General features: G+C 39.6%; 1 pseudogene; it reads right to left on the reverse strand.

Annotated features, from left to right (window-relative positions):
* LOC134622898 (glutathione S-transferase C-terminal domain-containing protein-like) overlaps positions 1-12,967 on the reverse strand; it is a 35,265-nt pseudogene extending 22,298 nt beyond the window's left edge.
* Between the last annotated feature and the right edge of the window lie 5 nt (positions 12,968-12,972).

The following is a 12,972-nucleotide window of genomic DNA, read 5'->3' on the forward strand; positions in this document are numbered from 1 at the left end:
AACAAGCAAAGCACTGAAAATTGTGCATGGGTCACAACTTTTGATGAAGCTAATATTTCCAGTGGGATTTAAATTAAAAAGAAGAGGATGATGCAGGAAGATGTCAGTTATGGGAATAGGAAGTTCCAGCTCAGCTGCAAACACCATTTCAAATCGTTTAATGTGTTTAATGTTGCCTCAGAATATTGTGAAACTACTTAACACTGCATGGATATTATAATACTGAATAGCCATTACAGATCGGCCCTGACAACACTGCATCAGCAGCCCCGCGGGCTGAGAAGTATCGCAAGTTCACCACATTAACAAAACATTTTTTTCCCCAGTATATCTAAACTAATGGGCAAATTTAGAAGCAAATCAAAAGTTTTACATCAAAAAATGAATCATGTGGCGTGTTCGTGAAAGAGGCCATTGGTAATCATGAACCTACAGAGAATTAATACAAAGCCTGCAGCTTTCCTTCGAGCTTTAATGACCACTTAGCATTTTTAGCTCACCGATTTGGTTTAACAACCTCGGGTTTACTGTTTTGCTTCAGTCTCTGTGGTCTTTCTGATGTAGCAGCAAAGAGCAACTAGTCAAAAATGAGCAACTAGGTATATTAAAAAAAGACAATTTTAGATTAAAACCTGGGGTAAAATAAGAGAACCCAGCAGGAAAAAGTGCTACTGTACCACAATGTCTGGATTTTTCTTCTTACTTTTTAAAATTTATTTTAGCTATTGCATACACAGCCCTTCAATGGAGAAAGGTCATGAGGCACGTTGTGAGATTATTGTGCTCTAGTGCAGCACTCAGTGGTTCAAAATATCTGAAACAGCACCTTTAAGTACACACAAGCTAAGTTATTAATATACAAAACAAAATATTCTACATGACCTCCATCCAGTTAAATTACCCACATAACCAAGTTCCTATTTTCAATAAAAGCAAATCTCTTCCTCATTTTTTCTATGAATCTATGCGTACTTTTCAAGAAATATACACAGTCAGCTGCGGAGTTTGTGGAATCTCAATCACATCTCTCTTGCAGTAGAAGCAGGGAGCCGGAGACAAATGGAGCCAGCTTTCACTCAAGCAGTTCAACTTCTGCCATGCTGTTGTAACCTAAGACAAAAAACAAAGGAACTCGTCTCATCTGCGTGTACCAAAACAACCCTGAAGGATCTAATAGCGCCATGTCTCAAGCATGACAACTTTGCAGTTCTTCACCAGCTCTCCCCTTTAATGCCTCGTTGTCTTGTTCACCCCCTCGTTCCTGCCTTGTTTTCTACTGATAACCCTTGTCTCCCCTCATGCTGTCTCACCCCTATCTCAATCTCCCACTGTCACCCACTCCATCATTCTACCATGTTTTATTTGCACCTCCTCTCCTCCATCTATTAAGTGAAGTGCTGGAGACAAGCCACTGGCTGATCTAATACAATGGTCCCTCTATTCACATTGCTGTTTATCTGTTTGCAGACAAACCCTGACTAAATTTAGTGAATCAGCACCTCCATACAAGCAGGACAAAAACTTCACATCACAAAGGTCACTTTGTTGTTCTACATATTATGCATACCTGGGAGCCTGTGTGTACAATTTTTTAATCAATGAATGCAAATAGGTCAGTATATAAAGCAAAACAGTTTATGGAGATGTGTTAGCATGATTATTGTTTGACAATTGTTTATTTTTCAGCAGTCGGACACTCAGAGGTTTTTCCGTGTATACTGTAAGACCTAAATTGTACCCCACCTTGGCAATGGATAAAAATAGAAAAAAATGGATGAAGGCAAACTCTCATTTATTAATTTCAAATCCATTGCTCTAGAGTACAGAGCAGAAATAACCCTATTTCAAAATTTCATGTTTCAAAAGCTTGTGGGTGTTTATATATTAGTTTTGCACACATGGAAATATTTATGCACACGTAAGGGGAAAACACTGAAATTTTCCCTGTAGTACTGTACGTGTGTACATGTGTGGAGCCATTTGTGTGCACAAAAGGAATAGATAGATGGGGAGGCCCACGCGCTGGAGTTCTGTACAAATTGTGTGCCTTTCGTCTCTGCTCCTCTTTAATTACACAGTACAGAATCACAGGGGCTACCTGCATGCAAGCGTAATTCTGCAGGAGCAGACATCAAGAGCACCGTTTATCATGCAGAGTGCTGACAAAAGTGGAACAGCTGAAATTTAGTATCTCTACATGATTTTCACTCTTGGTATAGACACCCGCCTACATCACATAGAGTACTTCAGTTCAGCTATCAGTGGAGTTTTAGGGAAGAGCATTTTAGATGTCACTGAGGTTTAGGCTAGAAATAGATGATAAAGTTTCACTGTGGAACCACATTAATGAGCTAAAAATCAGTGAGACCCAATATAACTAGTACACTGCAGTCAAAAGTAAAAGGATAATGACATGACCTCAGTTTTTTGGCTCTAATTCAGCACAACAGACCAACAATGAAACGTTGACTATGAAGTTAAAGTGCTTCGATAGTCTTCTAATAGCGTTTCGTGTGGGTTCAAAAAGGTTTCCTGCTTTTTGTGCCTGCACTTCTGAGTACTGGGACTGTTCCTGCTGCTCTATTCGTTTTGTTGTTTTTTGCTTTCCCACGCTGCCAAACTCTCCTCACTCTCAGCTTTGTCATTACTCCTCTGATGCAATCATCTTCTTGGCCGTCTTCACCGAGTCAATCGGTCTCATATCCCCTCTTTAAAACTCAACGCTATTATGTCAGTTTGCCTTCCAAGTCCATCTTTCCTCTTCTGCATCTCCACCTAATCCAGGATGTTCTGAAAACATTGTCCAAAGTTACAAGCAGCCATCTGCTAACTCTGCTCCACCCCCAGAGTCCTATCATTCAACAACTTTGTTTGAGACGTCGTTCTGGTTTTTTACTTTACTGGAGTCAAACTGCCAAAAATGAGTTCAGTGTGGAACTTCTTTCTATACAATCCCCCAATTTTAGGACAATGGAGCTGAACAAACATACAGACAAGATATCCAAGTTTCCAGGATGACTTTAGTGATGGTGAGATCCCTATAATGTTTTTTTGGTTAATCTGTGCCATGAAAAGAAATTTTGTAAAGATTTATTTAACATACAATGAACTCTTCTAATTCAGGAGATGCCTTGACTTTCCTGTACCTCGACCTTGTTTTCTTTAAATAAATATCTCACCGCATTTTTAATTATTTGTCATGAAACTTCTAAAAACATTTCTGACTTTCTATCCAGAACCAGTCATCAAACTTAACAAATTTCTTAACAAACATGAGAAAAACTGTATTTACATTTTTTGCCCATGTGAAGAACATGACAGACTATCTGTGCACTTCAGTCTTAAATCAATCATCAAACTTGATACAAAAGGACCAAGTAAATGAAGTCCCATACAATGAGAGCACCGAATACAAAAACCTGACCTGCTAACAGAAGCCAGATATTTCCTAAGTCTGGTCTATCCTCTCCTCCACTACTCTTCCAACCTTATCTTGATACTACCAAACAGCAACAGATCAACGGACGACACTCGGGTCTACACCTACATGAAAGCAAAAGTAGTGTGGTGTCTAAATGTAGTAACTAAACATCAATCATGTAAATCGCATTAAGGAGGGGACATACATTTTCTTGGATTCTAAAACAACAGATAGCCTGCATCAGGAACTCAGTGATCTTAAATCAGGTTTTTAGTAGCAAGGATCCATTGCTTTTAATGCTTGTTGTTTTAATGGCAAGAGCCTCAAACCAACTAAGCCAAGTAAGTAAGTGTCAATAAACAATAATTAGCATCATGACTTCACTTCAATTTTACAATATTTAAAGTACGTAATGAGGAGTTGAGAGACTTTTAAAGTTACATATTCATAATTAAGTATTTACTTCGCTGGCATAATGAGAGAAATAAATGAAAAACAAAACATATTACAATTATTGAAATCTGCTACTGCCCAGCTGCCAGAATTGTGAATATCTGTACAGGTCCAGATCAGGTGCTTCCTCACCCGATCTGGACCCACAGATTTGTTGATTGCAAATGATCTGCGAGAAATATTTAAAAACATAACCTTTTTATTTTGCTCATTTTTAACCTTTATGTTTCTATAAATCCTACACTGCACATCCGTATACAGCTTCAAATGAAAACAAAATGAAAGTAAAGCCTAAATATTAAAACATATTTTTTATATTTTTTATCTCAAAATTATGACAGATAATAGAAATATGTCAGTGTGTTAACAGGCCCTTATTTGGGCAACACATCAGTTTAGATGGGTATTCACACAATATTCACACAAACAGAAAATAACAATGAGCAAATCAAAACACCGTTTGTTATCAAAGTTTCTGTTGAATCAGTAAAAGTAGGAATAAATACGTCGGGAAATTAAGTCGGGGAAAATTCGCTTCAAAGTAGTGCAAGTTAAAAGATGGATCACAGAGCAAAGGCTTCAGTACGCAAAATAAACAAAATCACTCAACAGCTCGTTTATCTGTTTATTTAGCGTGTTTGCTCATTCTCTGCAGGTTCTTTGTTGTATTGTATGGTAATGTATCATTTTGTAAACCTGTTTTAAAGGTGCTATGGATAAAATCAATTTACTATTCAAGTTGCTTGGAGTAAAAAAAGCTTAATATCATGGTAATGAAGTGGAAATTTGACCTACACAAGCTGAAAAGAGGCAGAGATCTTAAATTAAGGTGTTTTTTTAATGAAATATTCTTTCTGCTTTCCTTTTCTCATTGTCTATGATGGAGGAAATAGGCACTGAATGAACTCCTGCTTGTAACAATTTCCCAAATAAGCAAAAATGAAAGGAAGAAAGAAACTAATGCGCTACACAATATTAAAGAAAATTGAAATATTTAAACAATTACATGCACGAAGCATGTGCCTTCATCTACCTTCCCCAATTTCTTGTAACAATAACACTGAAGCGGCAACGTGACCGTGTGGCAGCAAGTACCCTCACCTCACAGCAAGAAGGTCCCACCAAACCCAGACTGTGGGGTTTACATGTTCTCCCAGTGTCTGTGGGGGTAGTCTCTCCAGGCTCCAGCTTTTCCCCACAGTCTATAAACATGCATGTCTATTCCAAAAATGGCCAAAGATGGGAATGTGAGTGTGAATGGTTGTCTATCTCTCTATGGATGGATGAATGGACGGATTAAAATGTATTGGATTAAGATGGATGGATGGAATAACACTTATATGTTGGGAGTGATGCATGTGCATCATTTAGCGTCGTTAACAACAAAGACATCTCACTAAAAAGAGAAACAATGCAGGTGAGGAAAAGAGGCAAAGAAATAGATTTTTTTCCCTCTCTCTGTTGCTCCAATGCCACCTGGGGCAGCAATCAACAAACCTCCCCCACTGTCTATCAGAAACTACTCTCACAGCAAGAAGTATCCACTAAGACAAGTGGGACTCAGTACAAGTTGTCTTTTAACCTTTTTAGGTGTTTTTATTGTTTTGACTCTTGTTCTACCACAGACCTATTTCACACTTTCACCCTACAACATCAGCAGGATAGCACATGTAGATTAAAATTCATTAGGGGACCCTCAAGGGGAACCGCATCCACCTGCAGATTAACATAAAATGTGTTAGCATAAGGTGCAGCTATAAATCACCAACAGCCACAGTAGTACCGAAAGATATAATGCAAATATTTATTCATGTTCCTCGCTCCATATATAGTAATATTTGTGTTTTTTGAAGTCAACCCAGAAATAAGGTGGAAGAAAGAGGCTGTGGAGTGTTGCAGAGGCATACAGACTTACAAAACATGAGGGAAGTAAAAATAGTGAAAGGAGGACAAAGAGAGATGAAGACATCAAATAAATACAAGAAAATAAAACTAAAACAAACCAAAGGGGCAATGATAAAAGTGCAAGGGCAGGAGGGCAAAAATAAAATGGAGCCAGCAAAGAACACAGCCTCGAGGCAAGATTAGAGTTTACCTTCAGTAGGGTTGATCGCTCCTGGTAAGCTTTCCCATGGGAGGGTCCAGGAAGGGCAAGGATGAGGAGTGAAGACTGCCTCGATGCCATTTTCCTTAGGGAAGAACACACACACGCAAAAACACACACACACACACACACACACACACACACACACACACAAATATACAAATACAAGTTACTATAGAAACCCTACAGCCTTCAGGTTCTGTAGTTCAAATTGTTGTAATCGAGTGACTTATTTTGTACAAGCCCTCTGCTACCTTGCACACAATAGAACTCTTATTAAATTTCCAAGACAGAACATTGCTTCACCAGTACAAAACATACTCCAGCACATCTAGTACAATTAACTACAATAGCAAGAGAACCAGGGAAACCATGGTAAACTTTTTTTAGTTCTCTCCAGGATGACAGGAGGGCTAACTATGTATTTAACTAGCTTTGCTATGCAAAACAGCTAAAGTTTGTCTAGATAGATGCAATATTTGTTGCTAGAAGGCAGCGCTATTTAGAAGCTTCTGATGAGGCTGTGTTCTCAGTTCTCCTTTCCTGCCGTGTTTCTCACCACAGCGTCTGGGGTGGCAACAGCTCATTTGCCACAGACTCTGAAATCGACTGAAACCGCAGCTATACAGGCATGGTAGAATGAGCAATCTGAATGGTGTTTTAAAATGAAACTTGAAAGGCACATTCACAATCATGCAATAGCCTCTATTGGTAAAGCCTTAATTTTTCAGCAAGACAATGATCCCGAACACAATGTCAATGCAGTAAAAGCACATGTGGATAGAAAAAACACACACACACAAAATGGAACTCTATCAATCATGGATTGGCTTCCTCAGAGCTGCGTTAGATCATTTTGACAGAGAAAAGAACAAAAGGCAGCCAAGATCCAAAGAAATTTGGGTCATATTAAATAAAAATTAATTTTTATGCAACCAAGACAGCGTAGATGGAAACACTCATCCAGAGGTTTCACCGAATTCAGAAATCAGTGGACGACATCACGGTAGCTATGTCCATCTTTTATACTGTCTGTATTTACATAGACGTTCACACATGTTTCAGTAAATCCCTGGAGCTGTTTCCCATATAAAGAGGAAAAAAGCTCATCTTACTATAATATTACACCCTTTTAATAGAGGGTGTAACATGGGACATTAAATATGTGCAACACTTTGGTCACCATCTGTTACATTTAAATGTGCTTTATGAATAAAGACTTGACTATCATGTACAATGACATTGCATTGGGATATCAGAAAAATACATACACTGTGAGGTGCATTACTATGATGCAATAAAAGCACTGCAATTAAGACTATATTACTAAAAACCCTTAGTTCTGTTGACACTAACTGATTTGTGTGTTATACACTGGGGCTGAACAATGTCTGGCTGCCATATTAAAATATTCTAACATTTTGTTTTATTCATCTTTACATAAACACATATATATATATATAATACAAACCAATCAAAGTCTACAACACTGCAAACCTCAAGCTCAAAAACTTAAATCAACACCTTATAGTCTGTGCCAAAGCCAATTATATTCACTCTCCACAGTAACACAAACTTGTAGTGCAAATGCTGATAAGGTCATTTTTGGTCACTGGGTAAATATGTTTGAGGTACCTCAAAATACACTAAGGAAACATGCACCTTAAAGCTTTAATAATTTTTAATATGAAAAGGTGATTCTGTTAAAAGCCCTACTTCTTCTATTAAATCATATTCTTAAGTTTGATTGTTCACCTGCAACAAGGAATCCTGGCTGTCTGGTCAAGCTTTAAACCCAAATGACAAATAATAGGTAATAATACAAGACTGCGTTATTATCCTGCCATAATGCTCATTGATTTCAGAGAGGAGCTTTTGACGGGAACACACACAGACTGTCTTCAATCGCTGTTTCTGGAACAACAGCTCCCCTATGAACCCAATTCATCAGACATAAAATCAAAGACTTAACTTCCTTCCTGCAAACCCAGTAATTCTCCTTTTGAAAAACCTCTATTTTTGATATCTAAGTTGTGTTAGTTTTTGTTAGGCAGTGATAATACCGGGTCTTAATTTCTGGTGTCGGGATACCCGTTTGTTTACCATAGATACAGATCACAGGCTGGGGCTCCACAGATCACTGCACGGGGAGCTTGAACAGTATGCATGAGTGTGTGTTAACTGGAGTGATAAAGGGGCAGAGTTTATGAGCCATTTGTAATGTGAATGGTGTTGCGAGATGAGCCCGGTGCCTCTGGTTAGCCGCCGTGAAGGATCGACTGTCACCATGTGAGACGGCAGACCTCTGTGTGTTTATACCTTGGTGGGACACACACAGAGGACATATATGCGCACACAGATGCAAACAGACAGGCACATTACCCAACGCAACAGCTGCACTGCAGACATGATGATGGCGACATGTAGCCATCCTTGTAATCCCTCTAGGCAGAGAATGGTGGCCATTGTGTGTTTGTCTGTGTGTGTTCACGCATTCCTCTCAGTTTTAATGTCGGATTTTAACCTGCCAGCAAAACTGTCATTTACACACATGTGGGCCTAACTAAATTTCATCCGGCAACACGGCACATCTAAAAGACACATCCCATCCTGACCACCCAGCTCACTCATCCTCATCAGAATTTTCCAAACCTCTTGTTTTTTTTTTTCCTCCTCGCCTCACTCACATTGTTATAGAAATGTAGCCAGCAGGAAATCACAGAAATATCTTTCCTAAGAGAGCAGAGCAAAAAAAGCCAAGAAAACAGTCTGAGGGCTCAGTGGCGAGAGGTTAGTCAGGGTTGAGGAGACAGTCTCCTTTAAAACAGCTGGGCCTGCTTATCTCCTGCTGTTGCAGAGGTAATATATGGAGCAAAGAAATCTATAAACGTGTGCGAATGAGCAAGTCTCTCGACAATCCTTCCTAAGGGACCTGCATTGGGTATCTTGCCTGTGCACATGTAGATTTTTAGCCATAACTATAAACTAAGTAAAGCTATAACATTTTTGTTTTGTTTTGGACCAGATTCACTGTTTTTATTGCACCTGAAATGAAGATAAGCTGAATGTGCACTGTCTGCACTCCTGCAAGTGGTAACAGGATCCACTGAGAATACTGAAATGTGCATTAAAAAAAAGCACCCCAGGCAAATACAGTGTTTTTTCTCATAAACAGATTGTTACTCTTAAAAAAAAGGTTGGTTTTTTTGTAATGTCTGCAAGAGCAAAATAATATGCATCGATAACAGCTTTGAATTTCTTTTTTTTTTTTTTAAAGACCACTTAAGATGTTAATTTTATGAGTGAAAGCAATCAGTGATAAATATCTGGCAGAAAAACTAAATATCCAACAATTACAAAAGTCTGCCAGAAACCGAAACATTATCTCAGAACTACACTCTTGAAGGTGCAATCAGCAGAAAATGGAGGCATGAAATTACAGGGATAATACTTAACAACCACTCTGGAGGCTGCGAATCTGTGCTGTTAGGGGACAATGGGAGGCAGATCCCTTGATATTAGGTCAGGATGGAAGTGTTGGAACAAAACATGTTTGGTTAACATATAGCTGCAAAGCATGCTGAGGATTAAGTAAAGGAATGTAATCATTTACTTTGAGTTTAGTCATTGTGGGCCTTGGGCCGCCGACAAAAGGAACCTCTGGGCCATCTCCCGGCCTTCTTCCTCTTCCACCGGTAGACTGGTTGGGTTGTCCTCTGCTGAGAGAATTGGAGTCCAGACATGGGAGCCTGGGGTATGGACAGAAGTAGCCCACAAGCCTTGGTTGCCCGAAGCACCCCCGGTACCTCCTGGACACGGCCGTACCAGCGCAGTAGGTGGGGGAGATGATGTAGAGTGGCGACAGCGCGGGCTTGGAGGGAACACTATTAAAAACCAAGAAAAGGATGAAAGAGAAAGAGGAAAACAACAAGGAAATATTGATTAAGTGACTCGACTGACATGTTACTGCCAGCGGAGCGAGATGCCACGTTCCACCAGAATTCACACATCACGCTGGTGAACACTTGTGCGACAGACTGGCAAAAAAAAATCAAAAACAGAGCTGGCAGGAGGAGAGGGTGAAGAAACAAACAGAGACATGATCTGAGACGAAGCATCAGGGCACAGAGTGTGTGTGTGTGTGTGTGTGTGTGTTCGCACACAGAGTGGTGCACGGAGGCAGAAGGGGCACTCCGCAGCACGACAAGAGGGTGGAGTGGAAAGGATTCACTGTGGCTGCATGTGTTGTGGACAGTGATGGCCGTTAAGAGGAGACACGCTAGGCTGAGTGTGAAACTGGAAACCACTGGGGCACAGCTGACTACTAAAAGCCTCATTGTGAGAACTTCAGTTCTTTCCCACAGTCGAGGAATAGCTGGAGACAGCTGAAAGGTGAAATGGAGGCTGAGACCCACTCCACTGCCAGACAATGCGGCATTCCTGATCAATAACAGCATAACCCTGAACTTTACAGCTCTCGGTTCACCGCTGCAGTTGCTACCGAATTCATCACAAACAATGAGGCGTAATGAATATTCAGTGAGCACTTGAGCTTCTAAATTCTTCAAAGATTTTCGAGTTAGAAGTTTGTTTTTTTAGGTCAACATAACAACCTGCCAACTCTGTCAGCTGTTCCCAAAGTAAAGTCAGTAAAATGTATTTCAACCTGCTGCATTTGAATAAAAACCCTCCCCGTACAGTGTTATCAGCCTTTGCCAGGTGGCTCCAGACCACCTTTGAGAGCAAAAACTGTGCCAAGTCTGATGCAGCAAGTCTTCTTAACCCAAGTTTCTGCCTGGCTGGATTTAAAAAAGGGAACTGGGTGTACTACCTGTTCACCCTGACCAGAGTGTCAAAACCACACATCATGCATAATTTGACAAGTCATCATAATAAAGGTATTAAAGAGCCAGGAAATTCATGTAACTGCACGCTCCAGTCTGCATGAAAGCATTCAGTCTGGCATCAGCGCCACTTTTGTATGCACTGAGACAAAGCCTTTCCTATCAGCACTTGACTGTTTGTGTAACAGGTGTATTATTGAAAGAGCATTTGTAAAGAAAGTGTGTCAGTGAAATAAAAGCGACAGGCTTAAACTGAAAAAAAAAAAAATGGGCTAATAAAATTAATTGTGCTTTGATGTGTATGTGCCATTCTTAATTAGACGGTAACAATCAGAATGAGGTTGTTGACACCACTCAAAAATTAATTACATGTCAAAAAGCCCATACCAGATACTGATAGATGCACGGGAGCAGCACCACATCAGTCAGAGTGAAGTACAGTCCCTCAGCAAACACATGCTCCAACGGAGGCAAATCTGCTGTCTTCACTTTCCTAATCTCAGAGTTCTCTCTGGTGGTTAAAGCTGGTACTGAATCCACAGACAGTTTGGCCAAAGCTGCTCTAAGCTCAAGTCCATCACAGGCCTGAGACGACTGTCCAAGACCGGACTCGGAGTCCAGGTTCTCTTGGCTTTCAGCAGACTCTTCACGTCTCTGCTCCTGGAGTTTCCGCCTTCGTATTTTGTCATCGTTGTGGACTCTGACAGGCTCCGCGAGCCTTCGCTCAAGAGTGAGAATGGAGAGGGGCACCCGCTGATCATCATTTGCGGGATTCTGGAGATGTTCTTCAACAGCAGAGGGGATTTCAATTTCACACAATCTAGTCCACCGGCTCACCTAAGAGTGAGGAAAACATGGTGTTTGAGGTCTGTCCGTAAATGCACTCAAAATAAAAAAGGCATTCCAAAAAAGGCTGAAATACAAGTCCTTATCATAGCACTGTGCACAACTTGTGCAGTTCTCAGATACTTATTTGTAATTTAAAACACAAAAAACATAACTCTGCTACATATTTCCAAAACAGAAAAAGGGAAAAACGTTTTGGTGTCAGAATTTTTTTTTTTTTTCCAGTTTTTGACTTTTTGGCAGTTCCTTTTGTCGTTGTTCCCTTTTGAATTGAAGAGTGAAAGGATCACAAGTGGAACGTGTATATGTGAAATACATCTAGTTTACCACAGAGTGCTTTAAATTTCATTAGCCAACTGGGAACCACCTATTATAAATAACCTTCTGGGACCCTGATAGGAAACAATAGATGGGCAAAGTTGTGAGGTATAAGAGCTTTCTTAGATCTGAAACCATGCAAACTTTAAAGCAAACTAAGAATTAGTTCATTATTTACTTATAATACTTTTTTAAAGTTGTTAATTGTGTGATTTCTAATGGTGATCTCTAAGATTTTGCATTTATTTGGTTTACTTGATTTTGTAGATTTGCAGATGGTCTTTATTTTTTGTTAACCGTCACTTTTTGTAATGACTGAGTTTTGGGGTTTTGTTCGCATTAAGTTGGTTCTGTTTTCCTTTCATTCAAAGATTTAATGGTTCTTTTTGATTTCAGCAAATCATTACTTATGGAGAGAGAATTACACCGCTTCACAACAGCTTTCAGTTTGTTCCTGAAGTCACTAAATGGTAAATGGACTGGTTCTTATATAGAAGCACTCAAAGCACTTTAAACAGCATGCCTCATTCAGTCATTCACACAAGGTCTTTTTTCAATGCTTTCTCTACCAAAGTGGCTTTCTATCTAACGTTCACACACATTCATATTCCAATTACTGCATCGGGAGAGTAACTTGGGGTTCAATTTCTTGCCTAAGGATACTTTGGCATGGACTTTTAGTTTCAGCTAACTATAACTGGTTTGTAACTGTGTGCTTACTTTTAGACATATTTAATTTTCAAATTTGTGTAAATTTGTGTGTACAGTGTTTACACACTGGATGTTGACATGATGTTAATCCCAAAGTTCACCTATAGCCTACTACAGACCGTCAGTTTAAGTGTAAAAACACTCAGTATTGCCTATGACCTTGCAGAGAGATCCCATAGTCACTTGTTTATTTTCTTTTGTGTATTTTTGTCGTTTGTTTCCCTTTTTTCCACTAACCTCAGCGCAGGCTTTCAGACAAGTCTTCTTGAAACCCA

This window comes from Pelmatolapia mariae, unplaced genomic scaffold, assembly GCF_036321145.2.
Source record: "Pelmatolapia mariae isolate MD_Pm_ZW unplaced genomic scaffold, Pm_UMD_F_2 NODE_ptg000274l+_length_40711_cov_1, whole genome shotgun sequence".
Classification (NCBI taxonomy): domain Eukaryota; kingdom Metazoa; phylum Chordata; class Actinopteri; order Cichliformes; family Cichlidae; genus Pelmatolapia; species Pelmatolapia mariae.